At 39.4% G+C, this 27,462-nt stretch overlaps 2 non-coding genes across 2 annotated transcripts; both read left to right on the top strand.

Annotated features, from left to right (window-relative positions):
- The first annotated feature begins 656 nt into the window (after positions 1–656).
- LOC148567809 (small nucleolar RNA R71) lies at positions 657–760 on the top strand. The gene has a single exon (XR_015882825.1). It is a non-coding gene; the product is annotated as a small nucleolar RNA R71 (small nucleolar RNA).
- Positions 761–13,661: 12,901 nt separating this feature from the next.
- On the top strand, positions 13,662–13,765 carry LOC148567810 (small nucleolar RNA R71). Its single transcript, XR_015882153.1, has one exon. It is a non-coding gene; the product is annotated as a small nucleolar RNA R71 (small nucleolar RNA).
- Positions 13,766–27,462: the final 13,697 nt, after the last annotated feature.

Below are 27,462 nucleotides of genomic sequence, written 5' to 3' on the forward strand. Positions count from 1 at the left end.
ACTCACTTATGTCCTGACCCATGTTTGCCAGCATTCCTTCTATCCTGTTTAATTGATCTTGAAATTGTTGGTTCGGATTAGGTTGGGTAGGTTGATTATTTTGGCCATGATATGATGGTTGGGAGTAAGTGTTTTGTGTGGCTTGGTATGATCTTTGGTTGGAGTTTTGGTATGTGGACTTGTTATGTTGGTTTTGCTGGTTTCCCCACCCAAAGTTTGGGTGGTTTTTCCAGCCTGGGTTGTAACCTGGGTTGTAAGTGTTAGAATGTGGATCATATGGTTGCCTTTGTTGATTTCCTACATAATTGGCCTCTTCCCAATCACCTCCTTCAGTGCTTACTTCCTCTTGATCTTGTGTGTGTATTGCAGCCACTTGCTTTGTTTCTAATTTCCTGGTGAGCTCTGCTAGTTGCTTGGCAAACACCTTGTTTTGGGCTAAAATTGTATCAACATGGTTCAGCTCCATGACTCCCTTAGTGTTGTGTCTCTCTGAAGCATAGTAGTACTCATTCTCAGCGACTGTCTCAATCACTTCAATGGCTTCTTCCACAGTCTTTTTCCTGTTCAATGAACCTCCTGATGAATGGTCTATAGCCTTCCTTGATTCATAAGAAAGTCCATCATAGAAAATATGCAATTGCACCCAGTCATGGAACATGTCTGGTGGGCATTTCCTTGTCAAATCCTTGAATCTCTCCCATGCCTCATAGAGAGTTTCACCATCTTGTTGTCTAAAAGTCTGAACCTCAGATCAAAGCCTATTGACCTTTTGTGGGGGGTAGAAACGTGCCAGAAACTTGCTTTCCACCTCATCCCAGGTTGTTAGGCTCCCCCTTGGGAATGATTCCAGCCACTTAGCTGCCTTGTCCCTAAGTGAAAATGGGAACAAGAGCAGTTTATAGGTATCTTCCTGGACTCCATTGGACTTCACAGTGTCACAAATTCTCAGGAATTTTGTGAGATGTTGGTTTGGATCTTCATTAGCACTCCCACGAAATGAACAATGATCCTCCACAAGTGATATTAGCTGTGGTTTGAGTTCAAAATTGTTGGCCTGAATGGGTGGTTTCTGAATGCTGCTACCACAATTCCCAGAGGTTGGGTTTATGTATGAACCAAGAACCCTCCTCTCAGGAATGGCATTGTTTCCATCAGCTCTCTCATGGTTGTGAACTTCTCTATCCATGTTGAGATCTAGAGCTTCCTCAAAATTGTCCTCAGATTCTCCTTCAGATTCTTCTTCTCCCAGTACTCTCTTCCCTCTTGCTTCCCTTCTAAGTTTATGAAGGGTCCTCTCTGGTTCGGTATAATGAGGAGTTGATGTCTCTCCTCTCCTACCTGTCATACAAAAACACAGCACAGGCAACAAACAAGTGAAATACTCTTGGTTAATGGAAGAGTATGGTTAGAGCAGTTGAGGAATTAATTCAAATAGTTAGTGAGTCAGTGAGTTAGTTGCTTGAATTTAAAGGCATAAAGAAAGAAAGCATGTAACAGAGTGCAGAAATTAAAATTCAACAAGTAACTTGAACTGAATTAACAAAGCAAGAAAAATGCTCAATCTAGTTAACTTCCAATTTGAGAATTGTCAATCGAAAACCAATCCCCGGCAACGGCGCCATAAACTTGATGCGCATAAACTTGATATGCTACGATTTAGGAAATTGCACGATCGGCAAAATTCCTTCCGGCAAGTGCACCGGTTATCGTCAAGTAAAAACTCACAAAGAGTGAGGTCGAATCCCACAAGGATTGGTTGAGTGAGCAATTCGGATTAGAAGTATGTTCTAGTTGAGCGGAATCAAGATTTAGATGAGAATTGCGGAATGTAAAATTGCATGAATTAAAGAGCGAGAAGCTAAATTGCTGAAATTAAAAGGGATGGGGGTGATTGCATGAATTTAATTGCAGAATGTAAAGAGAAAGTGGTAAATCAGAAATGGGGAGTTCATTGGGTGTTAGGAGATATTGAGATCTCCGAATCAAAACAACTTTTATCCCTTCCTCAACCAATGCATTCATTGAATTTTGCTTGGCAATCTTATATGATTGGATCCCAATCCCTTGGCTCACCAATTCTCTCTAAAAACAAACAAATTCCCAATCCCTTGGTTTAAATGTTCATAAGAAGAGATGATGCTCGATCACTGATTATACCACACAGTTTCATGAACCACAATTTGGTAGGATTACATGTCACAATATCCATCCAAACCCCAATCCAATTCACTGTGAGAAAGCTTCTCTAGCATGAATCCTCCATTCCTTTCCCAAGGTTCCGAAGGATTCCAATTATGGGTAGTTTCTTTCCCAAGACAACTACCCAATGGAATTAGATCGAGAAGCTTTCTAACAAAATTCAAGAGAAAAGATTGAAGAAGAAGATAAAACTATTATTGATTCATTGAATTACAATAGAGCTCCCTAACCCAATGAAAGGGGTTTAGTGAGTCATAGCTCTGAATTCAATTACAAAACTAAAGAAAAATGATCCAAAGTTCTCTGTGTGTAAAACTTCCTCCTTACTAACTTAAATTCTATCCTATTTATACACTTTCTAAATTGAGCTTCTGTTGTGTTTCTTGGGCTTTGAGGCCTTTCCCTGAATTCCTTTTGCTTTGGGTTTATGGTCCATAATCCTGATGAGGCTGTGATCCAATTCTGTAACATTCATTGAGCAAACTTAGTGATAAACAAGTAATGACACAAGACTCAACAAATTAAAGCTCCAGACTCATCAATTCTTCAGGCCCAATCCCATAAACCATGATATTCAATTGGGTTTCATACCATAATACGTTTAAGTTAATGTTTGTGCTCAAATGCCAACTTAAACTTCAATATATTTGGCCCAGAAATCCTTTCAAAAAGTGGCGTTTAAGTTGAAGTTTAAGTTTTAGTTTAAGGTTAAACTGAAACTTAAACGTGGAAATGGAAGAAAGCAACCCAGGAGTGTGAAATGTCGAACACGTTTAAGCTTCAGTTTAAGGTTAAACTGAAGCTTAAACGTGGAAATGAAGAAAGCAACCCTGGAGGAGCAATTGGATCGAACACGTTTAAGCTTCAGTTTAAGGTTAAACTGAAGCTTAAACGTGGAAATGGGAAAGCAACCCTGGAGGAGAGAAATAGTCGAACACGTTTAAGCTTCAGTTTAAGGTTAAACTGAAGCTTAAACGTGGAAATGAGAAAGCAACCCTGGAGGAGAGAAATAGTCGAACACGTTTAAGCTCCAGTTTAACCTTAAACTGGAGCTTAAACGTGGAAATGCTCCTGGTGCCTGTCTTACTTCTGGCGTTTAACCTCCAGTTTAAGGTTAAACTGGAGGTTAAACGTGGAAATGCTCCCTTGGTGAAATTCTCATTCTGGCGTTTAACTTCCAGTTTAAGGTTAAACTGGAGGTTAAACGCCAGTTCCAGCATTTCTTAGCCTTCATGATTCTGGCGTTTAAGCTCCAGTTTAAGCTTAAACTGGAACTTAAACGCCATTTCCAGCATTATATGGCTTGGTAGTTTAAGTTCCAGTTTAAGCTTAAACTGGAACTTAAACTCCATATGTGATATTCAAGCTTCCTTTATTGATTTTGTTGCTTCCTTGCCTAGCCTCTTCTTCCCTGAAATCATCCAAACAATTGCATCAAAATCTTCCATTCATAGCATTCAAGTAATATAACTAAAAACTCATGGAATTTGCATCAAAATCATACTGTTTGGATGGTTCATTGCTTTGTTATTCATTTAACCATTCTTGGTTACTTTAAGCTCAAGAAAATGCATAAAACAACTAAAACTAACAGAAAAATGCTAGTGAAACTAGGCCTTTGGTGAGAATTTGTGTCGAACACGTTTAAGCTCCCTTGGTGAAATTCTCATTCTGGCGTTTAACTTCCAGTTTAAGGTTAAACTGGAGGTTAAACGCCAGTTCCAGCATTTCTTAGCCTTCATGATTCTGGCGTTTAAGCTCCAGTTTAAGCTTAAACTGGAACTTAAACTCCACATGTGATATTCAAGCTTCCTTTATTGATTTTGTTGCTTCCTTGCCTAGCCTCTTCTTCCCTGAAATCATCCAAACAATTGCATCAAAGTCTTGCAAAATTTCATGAGAAATCTTCCATTCATAGCATTCAAGTAATATAACTAAAAACTCATGGAATTTGCATCAAAATCATACTGTTTGGATGGTTCATTGCTTTGTTATTCATTTAACCATTCTTGGTTACTTTAAGCTCAAGAAAATGCATAAAACAACTAAAACTAACAGAAAAATGCTAGTGAAACTAGCCTAAGATGCCTTGGCATCAACACTCTTCCCCACTACAGTGCATTATTACAGAGTTCAGATAATATCTCGTAGCTACCACTGCTCCATTTTCTCCTTCCGACATAAACCGAATTGACCGCTCAAAGCAATCTAAAAAAACCCGATTCTTCGACAACCAATCAAACCCCAAAATCATCTCCAATCCAATCATTTGCAAACAGATCAAGTCATGCATAAAGTCTCTACCCTCAAGCCTGAAACCTACTTGTCTACAACCTGACCTAGTCATAACTGTCTGATGCGGAGTATGTACATGCAAATCAAATGGTAACTCCGACACTTTCAAGTCTAATTCCTCAAATTTAGCAAACAAAATAAAGGAATGCGAAGCCCCAGTATCATACAATGCAATTAAAGTCTTATCACCAATTAAACAAATACCTCTCATCAACGGATCCGCCTTGGAAGCATCCTTGGTATTCACAGTAAAGACTGGACCTTGATGCTGACTCTGGCCCACATTCTGGTTCCTCCCACGAGTGCAATCCCACGAAATGTGGCCAGGCAACCCACAACTGAAGCAACCACCTAAACCAATCTTGCATGAGTCATAAGGATGAAAACGCCCACAACGCACACAAGTCAAATCCGAAGAATTCTTACTCTGATTTCCTCTCCCCTTAGCATACTAAAACTGATTCTGATTGTTCTTTCTAAAGCCTCCTTGCCCTTGAGGCGGATATCCTCCTCTCTTGAAGCTTTGACCTCTCGGATGGAAATACTTGCCACGTCCTCGACTAAACCTCCCTCCGTGAGTTTCCTTGGATGAAGCCACCGTCTTGGCATACTCCTCCACCACTCTTGCCTTGTTACCAAGTCGGAGAAGACACGGATCTCCATAGGCGCCTGATAAACCACTATTTTATGGTTTATCTTATGCTCAATTGAGTGATTTTTATCAACTCTTTACCCACTTATTCATACTATTTGCATGGTTTTACTTTTTCCTTCCTGATTTTGTGCTATGATTTAAAACATGCTTTTTTGATCTTATATTTGCTAATTATTAATCTTCTCTTATTACCATTCGATGCCTTGATATGTGCGTTAAGTGTTTTCAGAGATTACAGGGCAGCAATGGCTTGGAGGATGGAAAGGAAGCATGCAAAAGTGGAAGGAATACAAGAAGTTGAAGGAACTGCAAAGCTGTCAGCCTGACCCTCTCGCACTAAAACGGTCATAACTTGAGCTACAGAGGTTCAAAATGAGGCGGTTCCAGTTGCGTTGGAAAGCTAACGTCCGGGGCTTCGATTTGATATATAATTTGCCACAGTTTCCTTGACGCTAGGTGACATGAACGCGTGCTCCACGCGGACGCGTCGCAGCGACAAAAATCAGCATGGCAGATTTCTTCTCTAGCGATTTCTGGGCTGTTTTCGACCTAGTTTTCAGCCCAGAAAACACAGATTAGAGGCTATAAAGTGGGAAAATACATTCACTCATGATCATCAGCTCATAATTGATGCGGGAAAAACTTGTCTCTCAACAAATCTTCCTTCGGCAAGTGTACCGAAGTTGTCGTCAAGTAAAAACTCACAATAGAGTGAGGTCGAATCCCACAGGGATTGATTGATCAAGCAACTTTAATTAGAAGAATGTTCTAGTTGAGCGAATCCAGAAATTGGGTTGAGAGTTGCAGAAAATAAAATGGCGGGAATATAAATAACAGAAAAGTAAATGCTAGAATTAAAGGACTGGAAGTAAATGACTGAAAATAAATTACAGAATTATAAATAGGAATGGTGGATTTGCTCATAAAAGTAAATCGCAGAAATTAAAAAGAATGGGTAAGATTAGAGATGGGGAGTTCATTGGGCTTAGGAGATGTTGCAATTCTCCGGATCAAGTTCATTTTCATCTCTTCCTCAATCAATGCACTCATTGATCTCCTTGGCAATCTTAAGTGATTGAATTGCAATTCCTTGCAATTCAATCTCTCAAATCTTGATCAATAGCCAATTCCTTGGTCAATTGCTCATGAGAAGAGATGAAGTATGGTCGCTGTTTATACCACATGCATTTCCCAAACCAAGTATTGAGAGGGTTACAGTCACATACCCATCCAAACCCAATTTGGTCCAGCATGAGAAAGCATTTCTAGCTTGATCTCTTCATTCCTCTTCCAAGGTTCAAAAGAGATCTAAGTTTGAATAGCTTCTCTTCCAAGATAACTACTCAATTGGATGAAGATCGAAATCTTTCAAGTAAAATCAAGAGGAAAGATAGAAGAAGAACAATGAAAATTAGTATTGATCCATCAAATTACAACAGAGCTCCCTAACCCAATGAAAGGGGTTTAGTTGTTCATAGCTCTTGAAAATGAAAACAAAGATGGAGAATACATCATAAAACTAGAAATTGCAAAGAAAGTAAAATACAGAGAGTGGTTCTTCAGCCTCCAGAACTCTCTTACAATTCAAAGCTACTCCTATATATACTACTCTTCTCAGCTTCTAGTTCACTCTTCAAATCTTGGGCCTTTGGATCTTGAGTTTGAAGCAATTCCTTTCTTTATTTGGGCTTGGCTTTACTTGCAGAGAGAAAGTGCGGAGTGGGCAGAGACTTAAGCTCAGGGTGTAAGGAGTGTTAATCATTTAGTGAAAGTCCAAGTTCGGGAACGTTAATGACACTTAACATTGTCACTAACGTTCCAATGCACCCTTTTGCCTCACGTTAAAACCCACGTTAACTAGGTTAACGTGGCTTTTAACGTTTCCTTGTCAACCTTCGAGAACGTTAGTGACACTCAACATTGTCACTAACGTTCCAGTGTGCCCCTTCTTGCTTCACGTTAAAGCTCACGTTAACTAGGTTAACGTGGCTTCTAACGTGGCCTTTGCCATCCTTCGAGAACGTTAATGACATTCAACATTGTCACTAACGTTCCAATGTACCCCTAGGTCTCACGTTGGAGTCCACGTTATCTAGGTTAACGTGGCTTCTAACGTGGCCATTTTTCAGCCATCCCAACGTTAGTGACAATGTTGAGTGTCACTAACGTTGGCTCATCCTTCATTTCTCATCGTTAACTTCCACGTTAACCAAGTTAACGTGGAAGTTAACGTGACTCTTGGGGGTTGTGTGGTTGCTTCAACGTTAGTGATAATGTTGAGTGTCACTAACGTTGTCGATAACTCTTCATCTTCTACGTTAGTTCCCACGTTAACCAAGTTAACGTGGGAGTTAACGTGATACTTTGCACCATAGGCCAACGTTAGTGACAATGTTGAGTGTCACTAACGTTGGCTTCTCTTCCCCCCTTTAACGTTAGAGGCCACGTTAACTAGGTTAACGTGGCTTCTAACGTGGCCACTTATGAGTGATTGCCAACGTTAGTGACAATGTTGAGTGTCACTAACATTGGCTCAACTTCTCTTCTCCACGTTAGAGTTCATGTTAACTTGGTTAACGTGACTCTCTAACGTGGGTATTGATGGCTTTTTTGAGAGTGTTATTGGCAATCACTTTTCTCATTAATCTTGCAAGTTACCTCCCCTTTTCTTGCTTCTTTTTGGTCCTGAAATCAAGTAACGAAATGCATCAAAGCTCTAGTCCAAGTCATGAGTAATGCAACATAATATTTGTCACTAAACTTATGCAAAATCCTCATGAAATCATGTAATATGCACAATGTATGCTTGAGTCAAGGCATAAGTGAATATTTACCCAAAACTAGCTTATTTCCTAAAGAAATGCATGAAACTAACCTAAAAATAGTAAAGAAAAGGTCAGTGAAACTGGCCAAGATGCCCTGGCATCACAACACCAAACTTAAAGCTTGCTTGTCCCTAAGCAAGTACTGGAACAAGAAAATGATGAATGGAATATCCAGAGGAATGAGTCATTCCTGTGGAAGTCATATTACTGATTTTATGGTGGTTTCATGCATAGCAACTTAGGTTCATTCCATTACTGGCTTTCAGACCTTTATCATGTCCCTAAACACTTACTTTGTTTATATCTCATGAGACTTTTATTCATTGATCCTTTTATTGTTATTTCAAGGGTTATTTGTGTTATTTAGGCTAAGTGCTCTGTAAGGGGGCAACTCTTTAAGATAAGCTTTCAGCCAACACTCCCGAACCAGTTGGTTCAAGGTGCGAGGTGTTGAAGCACCCCTAAGGACTTACTCCCTCAAGTCTCTCCCCCATACATACACACTACAGGCATTTAGTTTATTTATTTTCTTTTCTTGAGACCTTGGTGTCCAGCACCTCTTTGGGTTACTAAGTGTTCTGTAGTGAAGGTTACTCTTGATAGTGGACTTTCAGCTGATAATCCTGAGTTATTTAACCCAAGTTACCAAGTGATAAGGAACCCCTAAGAGCTTATTCATCCAAGTAGATCCCTCACACAGGAGCTCCACAGACACTTGCCTCAAGATTAAACTATTGATGCCTAACCTTATTGCTTACTCTTTTTCTTTTGTTTTTCACTTCCATTGTTCTTTCCCTTTTCTTTTCTTAGGATCTTGTTATTATCTTAGTCTCATGAGTATATCCAAAGTCAAGTATTTAGGATAGATAGTTGTCCTCCTAGCCTTGTGGTTGAACTAACTTAGCTAACTTATGACTACCCCAAAGATTCATGAATGCACTTCCACAATATGAACCCTACTCTGGTCTTTTAAAAACATAAACATTCTCTTCTTCATTTGATAAAAAGGGACAAGCTTACAAGTAAATAAGGGAATAATGCAGTGACATTTAAACCAGAAATCATGGACCTATTCAGAAAGAAAACTTAAAAGACAGAATTTTTTTTTTTAACATGACATGGAAGCAGGTTCTATTTCATACAAGATCTTCCTTATTTAAAGCATAGAAAACGATGGACTAAAAGGAACTCCACCACCTTTCATTCATGTGGATGCCCGTGCTCCCCTCCTTGCTTGTCCTCATTGTGTCTCTCTTGAGTGCTTGTGCTCCCACTTCCTTTGCCTTTTCCAAGCAGCTTCTTCCAGAAACCACTATCTTCCATCTTCTTTTTGAGTGTCTCCTTTTGCTGTTTCACTTTCCTCTCTTCTTGTTCTACAAATTCTTTTTGGACCTCATCATATGTGGGGATGGCATAGTGTAGATGATGCATATTACTGGTCATGTAGTTCAACTCGGCTTGAGTGTTTACATAGAACTCCTCCCTATGTAGTTGCCTTCCTTCATTGAGTACACTGAACTCATTGAAAGTTTTCATTTGGGCTATCTGCCGCTGGTTGAGCTCTTGCAAGTGCTTCTCTTGAGTCTCTTGCTTCTCATTCACTTGGTTGATGGCTTGAGTGAGCTGGGAGTATTGTTCCTGCTGCTGCTCCATTTGTTGTTTTTGCCATGCTTCCTGTTGACTCAGCCGGTTCAGTATTTGCTCTTGTCCTTCCATATGTCTCTGTCCTAAATCTTCAATGGCTCTTAGAAGGTGAGTCATATTCAAGTTGGCTGGGTCATGATGCTCTTCTTGTTGATATTCTTCCTGATGGTATTCTTCTTGATGAGCTCCTTCCTGGGCCCTTTGCCTTCCTATATGTGGCCTTCTTAGTTGCTGAGCTGGTGTGGTATAGACCATTCGCTCGAGTGTGACTGGCCTCCCTGGGTTCACCCAGTCTGGGCTGCTGTCCTCAAATATTACCTTGGCCTTGTTGCACAAGCGGAGAATGGTGCTGGGGTACCAAAGTCTGGCACCTGAGTCAGCTTTCTCAGCTGACTCTTGAATCCCTTCGGCAATGAGCTCATGCACTTTGATTTCCCCACCTTGTACTAAGCATTGTACCATAGTGGCTCGATTGATGTTGACCTCTGAATTATTAGCAACTGGTAGGATGGACCTCCTTACAAGCTCAAACCACCCTTTAGCCTCAGGGTGGAGGTCTCCCCTTTTTATGAATTTTGGTCTTCCATCTGAATACCTCTCCCAGTCAGCGGCTATGACACAGATATCTGATGCTATCTCTGAAAGCTCATCCTTATCGGGGCTTCTACTTATCCTTGCCTGATAACTCTCCTCATCAAAATGAGGTGATTTCAAGTGAAGAGCTCTTGTTATGGCACTTGGGCTGAAGTCCACCTCCCTTCCTCTCACATAGCTTTTGAAGGTTGGGGCTTTGGTCTTATCCTCTCTAACTGCATTTGCATAGAATTCTTTGATGATGTTTCCATTGATCTTCCCCTCTGGACTGGTGAGCAATTGCCACCCTCTCGGTTTGATTTTTCTCCAAATCTGTGGTGATTCATTGGCATTGATTTGGAAGATTAATTCTGGCAATATCCTTCTGGCACTTATCCGCTCAAATTCATGCTCATGAAAGGCAGTCTTGAATCTTTTGTCATCAAAAGGAGTACTCACCATAGGTTCCTTCCTCTTTTGCCTCTTTGAGCTTGATGATGCCATGACTTGAGTTGTTGTTTGAGGGGGTTTGAGGCTTCGGATAGATGAAGAGTGGGTTGGTTAAAGCAATGTGTGATGAAGGGTTTAATGTGCCAATAGAAGTGTGGAGAGTGGGGATTTGAATGTGAGGAGTGAGCATGCACTAAGGTTCACTTATATAAGAAAATCATGAGTGAATGAAGGGTGTGGATTGCATGAATGTTTACTAGATGGACGGATGGGGTTGTGTATGAAGGAAAGACAAGGATCATCACTTAATGAGAGTGATTGGTTCGGTCTTCAAGGGTCTTGTTTCTCCAATGTTGCATGGCAGCATTTCCCCATGCGTTCCCTCTTGAGACATGTGTGTAGTGCTCTTCATTAAGTGGCGAAATCTCCCCCATTTAAGTGTCCAATCAATCCCTTTTTATGCTTCTTTTCCTTTCCTATAAAGATTTGAAATAAGGGAATTAATATATAAGAAAATTAAAACTCTACGGCTAGAATAAAATGAAAGAAAGGATTTGATTGTTTGTTTATGAATTTCAACTAACTAACTAACTATTGGTGGTTCCTTATATGCATTTTGGTGGCACCATGGGGTGACACCAAACTTAGTTTGAAGCACTGTGATGAAAGTTTTGTGTTCAAAGCTCCTAAGACTAATATGCAACTTGGTTTGCTTTGAACACCAAACTTGTTCCTCACTATATTCTACATAAGAAGATTTTCACCAATTATTTGTTAAGTTTGGATTGAAGCTCATAAAGATTGACTTATTCATTATCATCTGAAAGCATATAAAACATGGGTTGCCTCCCATGAAGCGCTTCTTTAGCGTCACTAGCTTGACATTTTTCTTTCATCACGGTGGTTGGTAGTGCTTAAAGTCCTCCCCTCTTGCTGTGGACTTGTATCCATTGGTTGGATCAATGATCTCCACATGTTCCAGGGAAAGAACTCTGTTGATAGTGAAGACCTTGGGTAATTGAGATAGCACAGTAGGGAGATTAGGGGGAATATCTGGGAAGTAGGCTGAGACAACTCTATCCCCTGGAGAGAAGTCTTCCGTAGGGATCTTCTTGTTCCTCCATCTCCTTGGTACCTTCTTCTTTGTTTCTTTTGAGGTTGCCTTCCCCTTGGTGACCTCTTTTCTCCAAGGAGTTGTGACGCTGTCTTCACCTGCCTCTAGAGGTTTGGGTTCCTCCAACTTTTCCTTGAGCTGTGGCAATTGTTGTTTTCCTTGTTTGTCAGTTAAGGGGGTCTCAGAACGAACTAGCTATGCTTCAGTGCTTGTTTCCTCCTTTAGTGTCTCATTATCATTTGTGCTTAGTTCCTTGTCCTCTTGATCTGTTTCTTGTGAGATTTTGAAAACATTGAAGCTGAGTCGTTCATCATGGATTCTCAATATTAGCTCCCCTTTCTCTACATCGATAAGTGCTCTGGCCGTAGCTAGAAATGGTCTTCCCAATATGATTGGGTGAGTGTGACTTTCTTCCATGTCCAGAATGACAAAGTCTGTTGGGAGAAAGTACTTCCCAACCTTTAGCAACACATTTTCCACCACTCCTATTGCTTGCTTTTGAGTTTTGTCAGCCAGTCTGATAATGACATCTGTAGGCATTATCTCATTGATCTGCAGCCTCTTCACCAGGGATAAGGGCAGTAAGTTGATGCTGGCCCCTAAATCGCATAGTGCTCTGTCAAACATGTTTTCACCTATGGCACAAGGGATATGAAAACTTCCTGGGTCTCTTCTTTTTGTAGGCAACTCAGGTTGAATAAGGACACTACATTCCTTGTTCATCACTATGGTCTGCCCTCCCTTGAGTGAGCTTTTCCTGGGAAGAAGTTCCTTCATATACTTGATGAATGCAGGCATTTGTTGAATTGCCTTGATGAATGATATGTTCACATGCAGAGATGCAAACAAGTCTAGGAACCTTGAGTATATTCTTTTTCCCACAGCACCATTGAGCAGTTGAGGGAATGGTGCATAGAGCTTCAGCAGCTCTTGTTGTGAGATTTCTGGTTCTTTGTGATCTCTATCCTCCTCCTTTGTTGAGTTGTCTTCAGGTTGTTTGCACATTTTGCCTTGCTTGTCTTCAATCTCTTGATCACTTGTAGTGACCATTTTGCAATCTTCCCATCTTACTTTCTTTGCTTCTCCCTTGGGGTTTTTCTCAGTGTCACTTGGGAAGCTATCAGTAGGTTTGGGAATCTTCTCAGCTAAATATCCCACCTGGAATTCCATCTTCCTAATGGTTTCTCCCTGGTTCATAATATTGGCTCACACCTCCTCTTTGAACACCTTATTTTCTTGAATCTCTTGGCATATTCCTTCAAGTAAGGCTTCAATCTTAGAGAGCCTGTCATCAATTGATGAGTGGTTCGGAGCAGATGTGCTGTTTTGGTTTTGATAAGTATGTGGAGAAGTGTTGTTGTGGGGGTGTTGAGATGTCCTCTGGGTGAATTGTTGGTGAGCTGCATTGTTGTTGGATTTGTAACGTCTCTGGTCTTGGTTTTGATCTTGCTCACTTCCCCACCCAAAGTTCGGGTGATTTCTCCATCCAGGGTTGTAAGTCTTGGAGTATGGATCATAGTTTTTCCTTGGTGAATTCCCAATGTAGTTGGCTTGCTCCTGACTCCCTTCTGCTTCTTGGTTTACTCCTTCTTGTGTTGTTGATGAAGTGGAGATTGCTGCTACTTGGTTCATCTCCATCTTCTTAGTGAGGTCAGCCAGCTACTGGGTAATGAGCTTGTTTTGGGCCAACAGAGCGTCTACATTGTTTAGCTCCATCACTCCTCTTGTGTTCCCTCTTTCGGAAGCATAGAAGTAGTCGTTTTCTGCTACTGTTTCAATAACATCTATGGCTTCCTCAATGGTCTTCTTCTTGTTCAAGGACCCTCCAGATGAATGGTCTACTGCCTTCTTTGACTCATAAGAGAGCCCTTCATAGAAAATGTGCAGCTGCACCCATTTGTTGAACATGTCAGGTGGACACCTCCTTGTTAAGTCTTTGAACCTCTCCCATGCTTCATACAGAATCTCACCATCTTGTTGCCTGAAAGTTTGAACCTCAGCTCTCAGCCTATTGATTCGTTGAGGAGGGTAGAATCTTGCTAAGAATTTGTTCACCACATCCTCCCAAGTTATCAAGCTCTCCCTTGGGAAGGATTCCAGCCACTTGGCTGCCTTGTCTCTGAGTGAGAAGGGAAATAAGAGCAATCTATAGGCGTCAGGATGAACACCATTAGATTTCACTGTGTCACATATTCTCAGGAAGGTGGTCAAATGTTGGTTGGGATCTTCTTGAACACCTCCTCCAAACGAACAGTTGTTCTGAACAAGGGTGATGAGCTGTGGTTTAAGTTCAAAGTTGTTGGCATGGATTGTTGGCTTTTGGATGCTACTTCCACAATTTCCTGGGTTTGGATTAATGTAAGAGCCCAAAACTCTTCTATCCTCCCCAGCATGATTTGCTCCACCTCCTCTGCCATGGTTGTGAGTCTCTCCTTCATGATGATTTTCCATGTTTTCTTCCATGTTTGGTTCAAAGTATTCCTCAAACTGTTCCTCCTCTTCTTCAGCACCAACTACTCATTTTCCTTTTGCCTCCCTCCTTAGTCTAAGGAAGGTTCTCTCTGGTTCAGAATCAAAGGAAGTTGAAGCCCCGCTTCTTCTCCCTGTCATACAACCAACAAGTACAAGCAAAGAAAATAGGTGCAGACAGTATTTGTGTCAGAGTTATTGTTAGTTGTGGGTGATGCAATATATCAAACAGTTAGTGGGTTAGCAAACAGAATTGAAAATAACAAAGAAAAACAAAAGAGTAGATGGAGAAGGGAAGAAGTTTAGCTAAAACCAAAAAGTAAATCACTCAAACAGAAAAATGAAATTCACAAAATAAAATGCTCAATCTAGTGATCTTCCAATCTAATCATTGTTGATGCAAAATCAATCCCCGGCAACGGCGCCATAAACTTGATGCGGGAAAAACTTGTCTCTCAACAAATCTTCCTTCGGCAAGTGTACCGAAGTTGTCGTCAAGTAAAAACTCACAATAGAGTGAGATCGAATCCCACAGGGATTGATTGATCAAGCAACTTTAATTAGAAGAATGTTCGAGTTGAGCGAATCCAGAAATTGGGTTGAGAGTTGCAGAAAATAAAATGGCGGGAATGTAAATAACAGAAAAGTAAATGCTAGAATTAAAGGACTGAAAGTGAATGACTGAAAATAAATTGCAGAATTATAAATGGGAATGGGGGATTTTCTCATAAAAGTAAATCGCAGAAATTAAAGAGAATGGGTAAGATTAGAGATGGGGAGTTCATTGGGCTTAGGAGATGTTGCAATTCTCCGGATCAAGTTCATTTACATCTCTTCCTCAATCAATGCACTCATTGATCTCCTTGGCAATCTTAAGTGATTGAATTGCAATTCCTTGCAATTCAATCTCTCAAATCTTGATCAATAGCCAATTCCTTGGTCAATTGCTCATGAGAAGAGATGAAGTATGGTCACTAATTATACCACATGCATTTCCCAAACCAAGTATTGAGAGGGTTATAGTCACATACCCATCCAAACCCAATTTGGTCCAACATGAGAAAGCATTTCTAGCTTGATCTCTTCATTCCTCTTCCAAGGTTCAAAAGAGATCCAAGTTTGAATAGCTTCTCTTCCAAGATAACTACTCAATTGGATGAAGATCGAAAGCTTTCAAGTAAAATCAAGAGGAAAGATAGAAGAAGAACAATGAAAATTAGTATTGATTCATCAAATTACAACAGAGCTCCCTAACCCAATGAAAGGGGTTTAGTTGTTCATAGCTCTTGAAAATGAAAACAAAGATGGAGAATACATCATAAAACTAGAAATTGCAAAGAAAGTAAAATACAGAGAGTGGTTCTTCAGCCTCCAGAACTCCCTTACAATTCAAAGCTACTCCTATATATACTACTCTTCTCAGCTTCTAGTTCACTCTTCGAGTCTTGGGCCTTTGGATCTTGAGTTTGAAGCAGTTCCTTTCTTTATTTGGGCTTGGCTTTACTTGCAGAGAGAAAGTGCGGAGTGGGCAGAGACCTAAGCTTAGGGCGTAAGGAGTGTTAATCATTTAGTGAAAGTCCAAGTTCGGGAACGTTAGTGACACTTAACATTGTCACTAACGTTCCAATGCACCCCTTTTGCCTCACGTTAAAACCCACGTTAACTAGGTTAATGTGGCTTTTAACGTTTCCTTGTCAACCTTCGAGAACGTTAGTGACACTCAACATTGTCACTAACGTTCCAGTGTGCCCCTTCTTGCTTCACGTTAAAGCTCACGTTAACTAGGTTAACGTGGCTTCTAACGTGGCCTTTGCCATCCTTCGAGAACGTTAGTGACATTCAACATTGTCACTAACGTTCCAATGTGCCCCTAGGTCTCACGTTGGAGTCCACGTTAACTAGGTTAACGTGGCTTCTAACGTGGCCATCTTTCAGCCATCCCAACATTAGTGATAATGTTGAGTGTCACTAACGTTGGCTCATCCTTCATTTCTCATCGTTAGCTTCCACGTTAACCAAGTTAACGTGGAAGTTAACGTGACTCTTGGGGGTTGTGTGGTTGCTTCAACGTTAGTGACAATGTTGAGTGTCACTAACGTTGTCGACAACTCTTCATCTTCCACGTTAGTTCCCACGTTAACCAAGTTAACGTGGGAGTTATCGTGGTACTTTGCACCATAGGCCAACGTTAGTGACAATGTTGAGTGTCACTAACGTTGGCTTCTCTTCCCCCCTTTAACGTTAGAGGCCACGTTAACTAGGTTAACGTGGCTTCTAACGTGGACACTTATGAGTGATTGCCAATGTTAGTGACAATGTTGAGTGTCACTAACGTTGGCTCAACTTCTCTTCTCCACGTTAGAGTTCACGTTAACTTGGTTAACGTGACTCTCTAACGTGGGCATTGATGGCTTTTTTGAGATTGTTATTGGCAATCACTTTTCTCATTAATCTTGCAAGTTACCTCCCCTTTTCTTACTTCTTTTTGGTCCTGAAATCAAGCAACAAAATGCATCAAAGCTCTAGTCCAAGTCATGAGTAATGCAACATAATATTTGTCACTAAACTTATGCAAAATCCTCATGAAATCATGTAAAATGCACAATGTATGCTTGAGTCAAGGCATCAGTGAATATTTACCCAAAACTAGCTTATTTCCTAAAGAAATGCATGAAACTAACCTAAAAACAGTAAAGAAAAGGTCAGTGAAACTGGCCAAGATACCATGGCATCAATAATTAACAATTCTAGGTTTTTAGATGTAGTTTTTAGAGAGAGAGGCTCTCTCCTCTCTCTTAGGATTTAGGATTAGAATTTCTCTTAATTTTAGGATTACTTCTCTTCAAGTACAGGTTTAATATTCCTTTAATTTATTTTCTATTTTTATTTATTACTTTAATTATTATTTATCTTTTCAACTTGACTTATGCTACATTCATGTTATGATTTTCTTATTTAATACACATTATTGAGGTATTTCAGATTTAAGATTGCTTTGCTTTATTTATATTGATACTTTTAATTTAATTTAGATATTTTCTTCCTTTTGGCTTTGGTTAAGTAATTGGTAACACTTGAGTTGTCAAACTCAGCAGTGGTTGACAGATTACTAATTGATCTAGATCGCTCTGAAGCTAGTCTTCCCACAGGGATTGACTAGGACTTGAGGATCAAACTAATTAGTCCACTTGACTTCCCTTTGCTTAGCAAGGGTTAACTAAGTGGAATTAAAACCCAATTCTCATCACATCTGATAAGGATAACTAGGACAGAACTTCCAAATTCTTATACCTTGCTAAGAGATTTTATTATTATTAATTTATTTTTCTTGTCTTTTAAATTACCTGTTCCTTATCTTAAAAATCCCCAATTTACAAGACTCATAACCAATAATAAGAACACCTCCTTGCAATTCCTTGAGAAGACGACCCGAGATTTAAATACTTCGGTTATCAATTTTAAAGGGGTTTGTTACTTGTGACAACCAAAACTTTTGTAAGAAAGGAATTCTTGTCGGTCTAGAAGCTATACTTACAACGGAAATTTATTCGTGAAAATTCTAGATCGCGCGAGAGTTCCGCTCTTTTCAAAATGGCGCTGTTGCCGGGGAATTGCAAATGTGTGCCTTATTATTGGTTATTGTAAATATTTGCTTTTAAATTGATTTTTTTCGAAAATTTTTTTTTTAGATTTTTAATTTTAAATTTTTTTTATCTTATCTTAGTTTTAAATTTCAAAATCCAAATTTTTTCAGAAAATCATATCTTTTTCAAAAAATCTTATCTTATCTTATTTCAAATTCAAATTTCAAATTTCAAATTTCAAAATTCAAATTTCAAAATTTAAAATTCAAATTTCAAAATTCAATTTTCAAATTTCAAATCTTTTCTCTTATTTATTTTATTTTATTTTATTTTCCTTTGCTTGTTTATTTGTTTTTATTTTTAATTTTTATTAGGTACTATGAATTCTCACCCCTTTGGCTATGAGTTTGGTTACAATCATGTTACAGGAAGAGGAGATTACAATGAAAGCTTGGGTCATGGATGGGACAATTAAAGATGGGAGGAGCCACAAGGATTTGATCAATCCTCTTGGCAACAACTACCTCCAAGGCACTATCAACAACCATTATATGATAAGCACCAAGACAATGGTTATGGTGGACCTCTTCGTGACAATCAATACCCACCAAAAAATACCTATAAACCTCCTCCTCCACGTAATTTTGAACCACCATACTCACAAGCCCCTTACCACCAAACACCACAATATAACCCTAACCCGTATCCACCATACCAACCACCTTATGAGCCAAATGAACCATACACAAAACTACCCCCATTCCAACACAACTACGTTCATGAACCACCACCTCAATATACACCATCTCCTTATCATTATCAAGATGAACCACCTTCCTACCATGAACCCTTTCTCCCAACAAATGAACCCTCCTATCCACCCCAAACCTCTATGGAGAAAGCACTTACCGATCTAAACTCTACTATACAATCTCTCATCGCCCAAATCGGACCACCAAATACCTTTAACAATCAACCCTCAAGCTCTAGTACACTTCCTTTTCAACCACAGAATGATCTCTCCATCCCATCACCACCATCCATGGAAGAGCACCCACATCTATCAATCCAAGAGAAACATGATCCCAATGATGCTATTGACATGGAACAAGAGAGAAGGGATCATCTTCGCAAATCCATACTTCATAAGGAGCAAGAGGAGGCCCTAAAGGTGAAGGTAGTAAAGACCCTTGAAGTCAAAGGAGTGGTTGAAGAATTAGTAAAGGAAGACATCAAGGAGGAGTCTGATTTTGTCTTAGAGCAAGAGGAGGCCCAAAATGTGGAGATAAGAGAGACCCTTGAAGATGAAAGAATTGTTGAAAGGAGTTGCATGGAAAGAAAAACATAAAGGATGAGTACGATTTTATATTAAAACTACTGGACAAAGCAGTAATTATTGAAAAGGAAGAAGTGGTTGAAGACTTGGGAGATGCTGAACCTCCATGGGAAGGTCAAGACATAGAGCCTCCTTCCACGACGGCTGCATTTGATGTTGAAGAGGGTGTACAACCTCCGAGGCATATCATGGTTGAAGACTTGGAAGAGGTTGATCAAGAGATGGAGACTAAAGAAGCAGAAGCATAGCCTCCCATGCCCTTGGTAAGCAATGAAGAAGAGATTAAATTGGAAGAAAGCTACCAAGAAGAAGAGGTTGATATTGAAGAAGCTTGCAAAAAGATGGAAAGTGTCAAGAAAGCACTCACGGGAGTAAAGCCTGCAATTACCTTGCCAAAGTTGTTGGAGATCCCTCCCCCTAATTTGCCATCATCCTTCACAACATTCAAGTGGGTAAAATTCATATCCCTTAGCTTTCTAATTCCACTTGAATATGGGCTACTAGAGACGGATGGTCAACTTAGAGCTCTTTGTGGCAATAAGAGTAAGAGGAAGATGGTTAGTGGTTGGAGTTGTCAAGCAAGGTTCAATATGGTTGCATACTCAAAGTTTAAATGCAAGGGTTGGTGTAAACCTCAACTGAATGGGTCTAGGAAGTTGTTTGGCCGCTTTAGTGAGAATTCAGATTGCTTGCTACCCGGATGGAATCATAATGATCAACAAGAAGACGGGTGCAAAAGCAAGATTTGGGACCCCGGAATTCATTCTGGCAATCAACACTCTTAGGGCCTTGTCACTTGCTTTAACTTACTTGAAGGCTTTCTGCGCCTAGTTTGGGATCCCGGAGGCTACTGGAATTCCAAACATTGGTGGAGATTTTTAGATAAATTCAAGCACAAGCCACCATAACAGGAAGCACACCAAATGTCCAACTTAAGGACTCTAACTAAAAGTGCTAGGTGGGAGACAACCCACCATGGTATGATCGTTCCTTTTTCATTTTTATTTAGTTTTATTTGTTTTTGAGATTTATTTTATTTTATTGTATTGAACCTGGAGTTTTGCATAACATTCATATTAGCATTGCATTCTGCATACTGCATTATTGAAAAAAAAATAAAAAAAATGGCATGCAATGCGACAGCGTCGCCAACGCGTTTGCGTCATCTGTGCCTTAGGAAGAAAAGAAATTTTACAGAAAGTCACGCGAAAGCGTGGCTGGAGGCGTGCCTTTGGCACAAATTGATCCACGCGACTGCGTCGCTGACGCATCCGCATCATGTGGAAAAAATGCCTCCCACGCGTCCGCGTCACCCACGCGAACGCGTGGCCCTGTAAAATCGACGTAAACGGGTGTTTGGCAGCAAGTTAGGCTGGAATGGGGCTGGAACGGTGCCAGAAGCACAAGCCTTACCACACAAACGCGTGCCCCACGCGTCTGCGTTGTTTTGCAAATATGGCCATCCACGCGATCGCGTTACTCACGCAAACGCATCACCCTAGATTTTTGGCAAAAATGCATTTAAACAGAGAGTTGTGCGTACGTGAGGCTGCACTCGCGCCAATTGCACAAATCTGGCTACGCGATTGCATGACCCATGCGTCTGCGTCACTTTATAGAAGCGTTATCCGCGCGAACGCGTGACCCACGCGCTCGCATCGCCTGCGCCGCACAACTTATCCAGATCAGCGCCAATTATCTTATTTTTTCTTTTCTTATCCTAATTTCTTCTATCTTTTCTTCTTTCTTCTTCCTTTTCTTACTTTCTTCTTCTTCATCTCTTTAACTTCTCGTCCCTCTTCACTTCCATTCTATTTCATTTAATTTATTTGCATACATTCATTCATTGCATTATTTTCATTGGTGTTAGAAATTTATTTGGGTCATTATTTTCTATATTTTTGTGGATTATTAAAGGAATTATTTGATAATTATATATTACCTTTTAAAGGGTTGCTTGCATGTTCAATTTAATACTTTCAATAGCTTATTTACCATGCTTGCTATGTGTTTATGAAAAAGCCCGTATGGCATTGTGCACTATTTTTTGATTTCTTTCTATCTACTACTCTAAATGCTTGCTTTTCACAAAACCCTTTTTATATTTTATTACTTAAATATAATTGTTATTACAAACATGTTGTTAGTTTGAAAGACTTGGTAATCTAACTTGGACATTGAATGCTTGATCTATGCTACTCATGCCTTTGCCAGCATGCCAATAAACATCTTGCATTTAATTGTCATTACATGCACTTGCTATATTTCCATTAATGAACTTTTCACATGTAGTCATGACCATGTGTTAACGTCATTCTTCTTTATTGTGTATTGATTACCACCTTTTCCGATCTCTTCCTTGCTCTATCCCTTAGCTTTAAAAGTTACTTTCTTTTTCCCTTTTCCGGATGGCCACCAAGAAGGGTAAAGAGAAAGCTACTCCCAAACCACCGGCAAGGAAAAGAAAAAAAGGAGCACCAGCTGAGGAACCACAACCCCCATCCACTTGCACATCTTAGCATGCACCGAGGAAGGTGCAATATTTAAGTGTGGGGAGGTCGATACTGACTTCCAGGGGTTAGTTACCTTCTTTCCAACACCAATACTCTATTTTCTTTGTTTGTTCATTGTTGCATTTGCATATTTGTTTGATTTTATGCATTTAGTTACTACTTGGTTGAAGTAATATTTTCTTTTTCAAGAAATTTTTATATTATTTCACTAATTTAAATTGAAAAAAAAATTTGTGTTAAACTTGTTTGGAAGTTGTATTTGGAACATAGTTTTTGAGCCAAAAGACACACAACCTGTGAGATTTTGATCTTATTTACATGGTTACATTATTTAACCATAATATTTTTATTCTTGTGTGTTTCTTCTCTATAATTGCAATCTTTACTTTGTTCCACTCTATATGTCCATTATTTAGTGTATTTACATGCTTGCACATGATTGAGGCCATTACTTGTTTTCACTCACTTATCCCAAATAAGCCTACCCTTTTATGTCACCCTTGTTAGCCACTTTGAGCTTTTTAACCCCCCTCTATTCCATAACCACATTACTAGCCTTAAGCAGAAAAATAAAATAAAAATCCCAAGTTGAATCCTTGGTTAGCTTAAGATAGATATTGTGTATAATTTAAGTATGGGGAATTTTATGAAAACATGGGATGATAGAAAAAAAAGGAATTAAATTGAGTAAGTTATTTGAAAATTTGGGAAGCATGCTCATGTGAAATCAAAATAATTAAATTACCATATGCATTGAAAAAAAAATATTACCCCAAATGCAAAATAAAAAAAGAATCAATGCACATGGGACAAAATTCAAAAATAAGTTTGATACATGAGCATGTAATACAAAAGTGGGAAAAATTCGGGTAGCTAGGTAAAGAATTTTAAATTATATAAAGTATGTATTTGTTAGGTGAGATCTTAGACTAATCAAGGATTCACTTTGTTAGCTCACTTAGCCTTATATGTATATATCCTTACCTTTACCTCTCCATTACAACCCTAAAAAGACCTCATGATGTTTGCATTGGTATATTAAATATTTGTTGATTAGTTAGATGAAGAACAAAGTTTAGAAAGCATGACTAGAGAAGAGTAGAGTGAATTACCCTATACACTTGAGAGATTAGAGTGCATATACACTACCAGTAAGGGTTCAATGCTTGATTCTATGTTCCCTACTTTCATGAGCTGTCTTCTTACAAGTTTACTTGTCTTTTATTGTATGATTTAAATTAGTGGAATCTAACTTATGTTTGTCATGGAGAATTTATTTACTTTTAACCAAGTAGGTAGAAACATTTTGCATGTAGTTGCATTCACAAAGATAGGCTGCATTGCATACTCTCTATCATTCCTCTTCACCCCTTTATAACTTCAATTGAGCTTAGCATGAGGACATGCTAATGTTTAAGTGTGGGGAGGTTGATAAACCAATATTTTATGGCTTATCTTATGCTCAATTGAGTGGTTTTTATCAACTCTTTACCCACTTATTCATACTATTTGCATGGTTTTACTTTTTCCTTCATGATTTTGTGCTATGATTGAAAACATGCTTCTTTGATCTTATATTTGCTAATTATTAATCTTCTCTTATTACCATTCGATGCCTTGATATGTGAGTTAAGTGTTTTCAGAGATTACAGGGCAGGAATGGCTTGGAGGACGGAAAGGAAGCATGCAAAAGTGGAAGGAATACAAGAAGTTGAAGGAACTACAAAGCTGTCTGCCTGACTCTCTCGCACTAAAACGGTCATAACTTGAGCTATAGAGATTCAAATAAGGCGGTTCCAGTTGCGTTGGAAAGCTAACGTCCGGGGCTTCGATTTGATATATAATTTGCCATAGTTTCCCTGACGTTAAGTGATGCGAACGCGTGCTCCACGCAGACGCATCGCAGTGACGAAAATCAGCGTGGCAGATTTCTTCTCGAGCGATTTCTGGGCTATTTTCGACCCAGTTTTCGGCCCAGAAAACACAGATTAGAGGCTATAAAATGGGGGAATCCATTCATTCATGATCATCAGCTCATAATTCACAATTTTAGGTTTTTAGATGTAGTTTTTAGAGAGAGAGAAGCTCTCTCCTCTTTCTTAGGATTTAGGATTAGGATTTCTCTTAATTTTAGGATTACTTCTCTTCAAGTACAGGTTTAATATTCCTTTAATTTATTTTTCATTTTTATTTATTACTTTAATTATTATTTATCTTTCCAACTTGACTTATGCTACATTCATGTTATGATTTTCTTATTTAATACACATTATTGAGGTATTTCAGATTTAAGATTGCTTTGCTTTATTTATATTGATGCTTTTAATTTAATTTAGATATTTTCTTCCTTTTGGCTTTGGTTAAGTAATTGGTAACACTTGAGTTGTCAAACTCAGCAGTGGTTGAAATTGGCAGATTACTAATTGATCTAGATCGATCTAAAGCTAGTCTTCCCACAGGGATTGACTAGGACTTGAGGATCAAACTAATTATTCCACTTGACTTTTCTTTGCTTAGCAAGGGTTAACTAAGTGGGATTAAAACCCAATTCTCGTCACATCTGATAAGGATAACTAGGACAGGACTTCCAAATTCTTATACCTTGCCAAGAGATTTTATTATTATTAATTTATTTTTCTTGTCATTCAAATTACCTGTTCCTTATCTTAAAAACCCCCAATTTATAAGACTCATAACCAATAATAAGAACACCTCCCTGCAATTCCTTGAGAAGATGACCCGAGGTTTAAATACTTCGATTATTAATTTTAAAGGGGTTTGTTACTTGTGACAACCAAAACTTTTGTAAGAAAGGAATTCTTGTTGGTCTAGAAGCTATACTAACAACGGGAATTTATTCGTGAAAATTCTACATCGCGCGAGAGTTCCGCTCTTTTCAGCGCCATAGCAGTCATAATGCTATCCTTTAAACCCCTCTGGTACTTAATGCACTTCCAGCTCTCGTAGGTCTCCAGGGCACCCTAACATACCCTATAGAATCTACAAAGCTCCTCAAACTTGTTGGTGTAGTCCGCCACAGATAGGGAACCTTGCTTCAGCTACATCAGTTCCATTTTCTTTGCTTCCCTTATAGACTCGGGGAAGTACTTCTTATAAAAGGCCGTTTGGAATACGTCCCAGGGAACATCGGCGTTCTGAAGCTATAGCAAGTGACACGCAGCTTGCCACCAGTGCTGGGCCTCTTCCGCAAGATGATAGGCGACAAACTCGACATACTGATTGTTCGGAACGTGCTGTGCTTGTAAACCAGGCTCCATAGCCTGGAACCAGTTGACCACTTCAGTAGGATTAGTTGATCATCAGAAAGTGGCGGATGAACCTTGAGGAACGTCGCCAAGGTCATCGGAGCACCACCCGTGTTATCGCTGTTTCCCTCAGCATTATCATTAGCATTTCCTTCACCGTTTCCAATGCCATTCCCAGCCGGTTGGCCTAACCTTTGCACAGCTTGCAGAGTCGCAGCAGCATTAGCTTCCATGGTGTTCGCTAAGTTAGCCATGGCCGTCATGAATTCGGCATGATTGTTAGCTGGTTGCTCATTCCTACTTTCTCATGAAAGTGCTCGACCTCATTCGCGAGTGGCCATTAGGGTTTCTGTCTACACCAAACAATCGATTTCAAGGTGATCAGTCTCAATATCAAAAGTCTAGTGCTTCAGTTATCCCAAACAGGCACTCACAAACAAGCATGCTATGTATATATCAAGTAGATAATCTTAATAGCATCAAAGAAAAGACACACAGAGTATGCAATGAAGCACAATCGGTCCATCCCTCATGGTCACGAGGACGAACCGCTCTGATACCACTAAATGTAACACCCTAATTAGTCTACGCTTTACCTCGCATTGTAAAGCAAGGATTAATCAGAGATTACGATAGTTCTAAGCTCATACATAATATATTTATAGAAAGAATAGTATAATCTAGAAGCCTGATGAATGACATAGCTCAAAAATAGGATTTGAAAAGTGCAAAACGTATAAACGAAGATACTAACTTAAGCACAATATATAAATAAGATATATCAAAATATAATAGTAGAATATCATAGGAATCTAGCCATGGCTCGCGGAGTTTAAGCCGGCTAGCCATATACAGACCAACAAAAACCTGACAGTAAAAACCGCTTATACAAATTTTGTTCTATAAAATACAAGCCTCTAGGCAAAACAAAATACAAAGATGAGAGACATATACAAAATAAGCTAAAAGACTCAAAAGAGATATCTGGATCCTCCGCTTCTGTCACCAACCAGACAACTCACCAAGATGGGTTGCGACCTGCATCTGAAAAACTTAACAGAAATATGGTACGAGAACCGGAGGTTCTTAGTATGGTAACAGTGCCTAGTGATGTAAGATATAAGACCTCGGGACGCTAAAGGCAATCCTAAGCTCCATATCTATCACATGATTCAAACTTAAAGCATACTAAAACAGTTAAGCATAATGTAAACCTTAACATAAATAAACTGGGTAGTCTATCTTAAGGGATTTCTATTCTAACAAACACTGCTGTTCCACAGCCTTCACCAATCGATTCTCCACGCGATCCCATCGCCACCGCCTTCCAAAACTCCTCAATCCCAGTAGAAAACATAAGTAATATACAAGGCAACTAAACCACAAGTATTGACATGTAAGGCAAATAATTCACATAGCAAATAGGCATGTTATACAAATAGGCAAGCCATTTCAAGTAGTCAAAGCATACAAGCAGATAGAAAATGCATATGATGAATGCCTGTCCTAATGGCTGTGATATCACATTGTCGGTTCAACTGTCAACCTGACACATCTCCATGGAGATGTCGACCTTCGGAATCATCAATGGGAACCCCTGAGGTATAGTGCTCGGATCACTGTCCCAGGTTTCACGCCTGCACGCTCTATTGATCCGAAGGGATGCGAGCGGGATACGCTTGCCTCAAACCTCACATCTCAACGTAAGCGGGATTAACCACCATCCTTACGCCGCCGCTGCTACCTCGACAAGCGGGATTGACCACTGTCCCTGCCGGGCGCATAGCGTCTTATAAGCTCAGTACAAATCAATACCTCAGTGGTTTTCAAAAAATATTTTCAGTATACATAGATCCATCATCTCATTCAGAGTCATCGACTCATCTCAACCACTGTCAATTCACATTTCAGTTTCCAATCATCAACAGTTCATCATTCCTCATCTCATATATCAATCATCCTTCATATAACGTCAAACCATCTTCAGTACACCCGAAACCTAATTCTCCATTTTTCTAATTTTTCCAAATAAAATTCAATTAAAACCCTTAGATTTTTTCCCATGTTTTAAATGTCAAAACTAGGCCCAAGAGTCCTAAAATGGTGTTATGGAAGCTTATAACCTTGTCGAGAAGGTAGAATAGTTGAAAACAAAGGAAAATTTGAGAAACAGGGCGTGTGCGGCCACACAGGAGTGTGCGTGCACACGCCTGATGAGGAAAAATGATTCCACACAAACTCACCGGCAAGTGTACCGGGTCGCATCAAGTAGTAATACCTCACAAGAGTGAGGTCGATCCCACAGGGATTGATGGATTGAGCAACTTTAGTATAGTGACGAATTTAGTTAAGCGAATATTTGATGCTTTGAGTGAAATGTGATTAACAGAAGTAAAATTGCAAGGAAACTAAAGTGCGGAATTGAAATTGGCCAAATCTTAAATTGCAGAAGAAATAAATTGTTGAAACGTAAGGTGCAAGAAATTAAAAGAGCTAAAGCTTAAATTGCAAGAAAGGTAAATGACTGAAATTTAAAGTG

Source organism: Arachis ipaensis, chromosome B4 (assembly GCF_059453495.1).
Source record: "Arachis ipaensis isolate K30076 ecotype BB chromosome B4, ASM5945349v1, whole genome shotgun sequence".
Taxonomy (NCBI): domain Eukaryota; kingdom Viridiplantae; phylum Streptophyta; class Magnoliopsida; order Fabales; family Fabaceae; genus Arachis; species Arachis ipaensis.